The sequence below is a fragment of the Mus caroli genome, chromosome 9 (assembly GCF_900094665.2).
Source record: "Mus caroli chromosome 9, CAROLI_EIJ_v1.1, whole genome shotgun sequence".
In the NCBI taxonomy this organism is placed as follows: domain Eukaryota; kingdom Metazoa; phylum Chordata; class Mammalia; order Rodentia; family Muridae; genus Mus; species Mus caroli.
In genome coordinates this window covers 111298702-111303724 of record NC_034578.1, presented here as the reverse complement: position 1 = coordinate 111303724, position 5023 = coordinate 111298702, and positions in this window count along the sequence as shown.

Genomic DNA, 5023 nt, shown 5'->3' with positions numbered 1-5023 from the left:
CCTGACTTTCCCCCTACCGTGATAGTCACACCATGTCAGAGGGTCTTCCTGCCCACCTGCACAGGGGGTCGGGCAGACATCATCTCCTTACAAATGAGGAATGTACATGCCCAGATCTCAGTGTTAGGAGTCGCTCCGTGTGAGTGGAGGAACGAGCAGGACAATGCGGTCACAGAGCTAGCTCTTACCTCTTCCTCGGGTTTCTGACAGCCGCAAAGCTCTATCTTCCCAGGATTCCTTTCTCTCCTCCTCTTCTCTTGCTGCTCCTCACAGAGCCAGCTCTTCCTCCTGCTTCAGACAGTCACATAGCTATATCTTCCCAGAATTCCCTTCCCTCCTCTTTTCTCTTGCCGCCCCTGTTATACGCTAAAGCCCACAATTCCCTCAGTGACAGGACTGAGTGGACTCATCATCCACGTTCAGTTTCAGCGTGGACATGAGTCCCCTAACGCCTGGACTTTGGTGGCTAATGCTATGTACCCCCTCAGGGACTGCAGCCATCTGAAGTCCAGTGTGCTTCTGCAGCCCAGGGACCTGCCTGCTCAGGGGACAGAGCTAGAAGGATCCCTAGAGCTTGCTGGCGAACCACCGGAGCTAAATTGGTGAGCTTCAAGCTCAGTGAGCAACCCTGTTTAATACACTTCCTTGACTCTTGTCTGAAGCTGGCATAAATCCCTTCCACACACTCACCCATCTTTAGGAAGAGAGGATGTCGGAAATCTGACTTCATGACTTGGGGAGGCATCAACGAGCTTGCCTGATGGTTCACCTTCATCTGTCCGTGTGACTGGATGCAAAGTCACCACAGAAACACTCATCCGGCCGTGTCTGTGAAGGAGTTTTCAGAAAGATCTCACTGAGGAAAAAGCCGCACGCTGAGTGTGGGCAGCACCGTCCCAGAGGAGACTGAGATGGAACTGAGCATAGGGAAAGTGAGTGGATCACGCGTGCCCATCTCTCTCCACCTCCTAACTACAGACGCGGCGTGACCAGCTGCCTCAAGCTCCTGCGGCCAAGAAACCTGAGCCCTAGTAAACCTTCCCTCCTTACGTTTCTTTGTCCGGCGTTTTGTCACTGCTGCAACAAGGGCTGCGAGCACTAATCTGGATGGGCAACAAGAAAAGAGAAGCATCCAGGGTCCCCCCCCCCATTAAGTTGAAATAAAATTGAATCCCATTAGAAGGCGTCAGGTGACTATAACTGGGAAATAGTGAAAGAAAGTGTAAAATGAAGGGTATTGATTGGGTAGGATCAATTCTCCAAGACCCTGGAGAACTTCTGTCTGGGTCATCATGTATGTCTTCTATTAACCATGCACACACACACACACACACACACACACACACACACGTAGGTGAAGCAAGGATAAACACCAGGTGGGAAAGGTCTCCATCAAGAGGTCTCAACTAAATTTGGAAACCAGAGCTGGTTTCAGAATTAAGTGGTCTGTGCGACGTTCACTTCCATCTCTCAGAATGCTCCCTGACATGCACTTCCACAGCCCGTCTCTGTAATACCTCCCTGCTTTGACAAGCATGTAATGTTAGAAGGAAATAACATTCCAGGGAAGTTGGGCTGCCTGGAGACTCATCAAACCAGCAGCCCTGGCACCTGATCAAGTGAAGGTGGTCCTCTCTCCATGCAAAGGAGAGTGTGTCTAGATCTCATCGCCAAATCATGACAGGTGTCGCTTGAGAGAATAGATGGGAGTGTGTAGCTTTGACTCTGGCCTTGTGTGATCTTTGCTTTGTTTCTATCCGTGTGGTATTTCAGACCGGGCAACTCTCTCGACTGACTCATTGTCAGTGATTGGTCGTCAGCTAGTGACAGATCACTTCCTTTGATGTGACCATAAGCAAGACATTGCAGGAGGAATCTGTTTCCACCCTGGTCCTCAGCCATGACTGCCCAGAAACAAACCATGGTTTGCAAAATGACTACCAGGCTCCACCCTCTCCGTACACACCCTCTCTGCATTATTGCTCTGTGGCATCTCTCTTTTAGGAGAGACTGTTTGTTTGTGTGAAGGGTCCAAGCATGAGCCATCTCCTTTTCACATCTTTGGGCCCTTATTTGAGCCCAAACTGACATACTGAAGGACAGCAGACCATAAGAGCCAGACACTTGTCCTCGTGATGAAGTAAGTAATTAAAAGACAAGCCAGCAGCATCAGAAAATGCATCTCACCTTGTTCTGTGCTGGATGGAGGCCAGGCAGGACCGGAACCATCCAGCTATGCCTCACCTACATTATTCACTCCTGAAGCCATGAGTTAAGTAAATTATTATTTTTTAGAGCCACTAAGTTAGGTGGGTAGTAGGGGGCACAATAGCTAACTGGTATACCATTTCTAGATCAATTATATTATAGAAAGGAGTTCTGAAGTCTCTCTCTCTCTCTCTCTCTCTCTCTCTCTCTCTCTCTCTCTCTCTGACACTACAAGAGACCAGGCAGTGTGCCAGATGAGTAATCAGAGGCTCAAGTTCTCTGGCTTTGGAGCTAAAATTGGATCCTCTAAAGAGAAAGGTCAGAACTCTCTAAAAACTAGGCCGTGTCTAGACACAAAGCATGAGGCATAAAGTGCAGCAGCTAAATTGATAGCAGTGAGCACACCAGAGGGAGCACGGGGACCACAGGGGACAGACACAGGGAGATGATGAGAGGACTCAGCAGCTCCCTCCAGTGCGGACCATGTGCACATGAGAACAGACACACTCTGTGCAGAGCCTGCTTGACAGGGCCTGGCACACAGAGGGGAGAGTCATGTTTGTGGATAGAATATATGACCTGAGTCATGAATGTGCATGATGCCATATTTTTTTCTTGCTGGTGAATGGCCTTGCTCCTAGGGAGGAGATTTCTAGAAGCTTAAAAAAAAAAAAAAAAACAGGAAACACAATACATTTTATAAGTATTAAAAAATAATAACACTTTGTAAGGTGTAGATGCAAATATATACATACATAGTTGTTAATATTTAAAAGTGTGAATAATACTTTAAAGCATATTAAAATATGCAATCCTTGGGGGTAGAAGATGGCTCAATGGTTAAAGTACTGGCCACACAAACATAAGTGCTTATATTTGGGTCCCCAGAACCCACACAAAGCCCTATGCAATGATACGAATCTGTAATCGTCACACTCCTATGGCAAGATAGGAGACAGAGACAAGAGACTCTCCCAGGAGGCTGGTGAGCAACTACCCTGCCATACACAGTGGGGAAGAACAAAGAGACCTCGTCTCAAACAAGATAAAAGGCAAGGATTAACCTGACGTTATCCTCGGGGCTTCACACACACATCATAGCATGCATGTGCCTGCATTCACACGAACACAGACAGGCACACATATACACACGTGCACACATGTGCACACACATACACACACACACACACATACACACACACACATACCATATATATACAAACTGGAAGCTATTTTTGCTAAAACAAATGTATATTTATTTAAATATACTTAAATAAAGTATATTAAATTACAATATCTATTACAGTTTTGTATATACTATTAAAATGAAAAAGTATCCACAAGTATGTTTTCAATTGCATATTATATGTTACTATAGGCTTTTTATGTCTTTACAGTGCATACTGTTTTATGTATATAAAATAGGTGCATGAATTATATTTGTATTTTAATATACTGTGCTTTCTTTAAGTCATCACTTTTGATCACATGGCAAAAATAATTTATTTGTCATAAATACCCCAAGATATAGATATTCATTGAAATTTATCTTTCTCCATAAAACACTAAATGAGGTCTGAAGGATTTCGTATTCTACCCAGAACTTGCTGTAAACAACCTATAGATCATTTTTTCAAAGGGGACAAGCTGTCCTTAAATATTGCTACTATTAGGTACTGGGGAGATGGCTCAGCAGGTCAGAGCGCTTGCTGCCATTGTAGAAGACCAGGTCCCATTCTCAACAGCCACATTGGTGGCTGTCAAACATCTGTGATTCTAGCTCCATGAGAATCTAATGCCCCCTCCTGGTCTCCATGGGGACCTGCGCGCGCGCACACACACACACACACACACACACATACTCACACTCAAAAAAAAAGTAATTTTAAAAAGTAAAAACAGTTGTATTATTGCATAAAGGCAGTGTGCAGTCAGGCCTGTCAGTTCAGAGAAAGTCATGAACAGAGGACTTGTTAAGCAATGCCCACAAGGTGTGGGGAAAATCTAGAATGCACATGCTACAAGACTCATGGCCTGGCTTCTTCAAGAAAATTTATACAAAAGAAAAGAGAGGAGGGGAGCTGAAGGAGGAGCCTCTCAAGAGACTCGGGGGACACACGGGAGCTCAATGCTGCCTGAGCAGTTCCTGAGGGACTGACTGGAGAAGGAAAGGTGCTCCTGAGACAGCCAAAGCTATCGCTATTTGACAATACTGAAGAATTATCGATTTCGATCCTGAGATGATATCAGAGTGTGTTTGGAAGATGCTTTTAGAGATGCATACTGAATGTTTACAATAAATTAATTCATATCATTCAACATACAGATAAAGCAGGTTGGTAAGAGAGGGAGATCTTGATGCTGAGTGGCAGGCAAGTGTGGGGTGACCATGCTAGTTTTCCTATTGTATTAGAATATTTACAGATTTAACATTGTAAATAGACAGATGAGCAAAGAGAAGGGAAGAAAGAAGGAAAGGAAGGAGGGAAACACAGAGACAGAGAAAGACAGGAAGGAATAGCTAAGGCAGGTGGCTGTGACGCAGGAAGGGCAGCCTCTAGTCCAAATCTCTCCACATGCAAGCTCAAGTGATGAACGTGGGGATGGGGAAGATGCCTCAGAAGAGTAAGCACTGCTATTTCATGGGACCCGAGTTTGGTGCCTGGCACCCACACTGGGTAGCTTACGACAACCTGTGACTCCAGTTCCAGGGAATCCAACACCTCTAGTTTCCACAGGTACCTGAGCTCATATTCTCAGACATAACACACACACACACACACACACACTCATGCATGCACACACAGGCACTCTT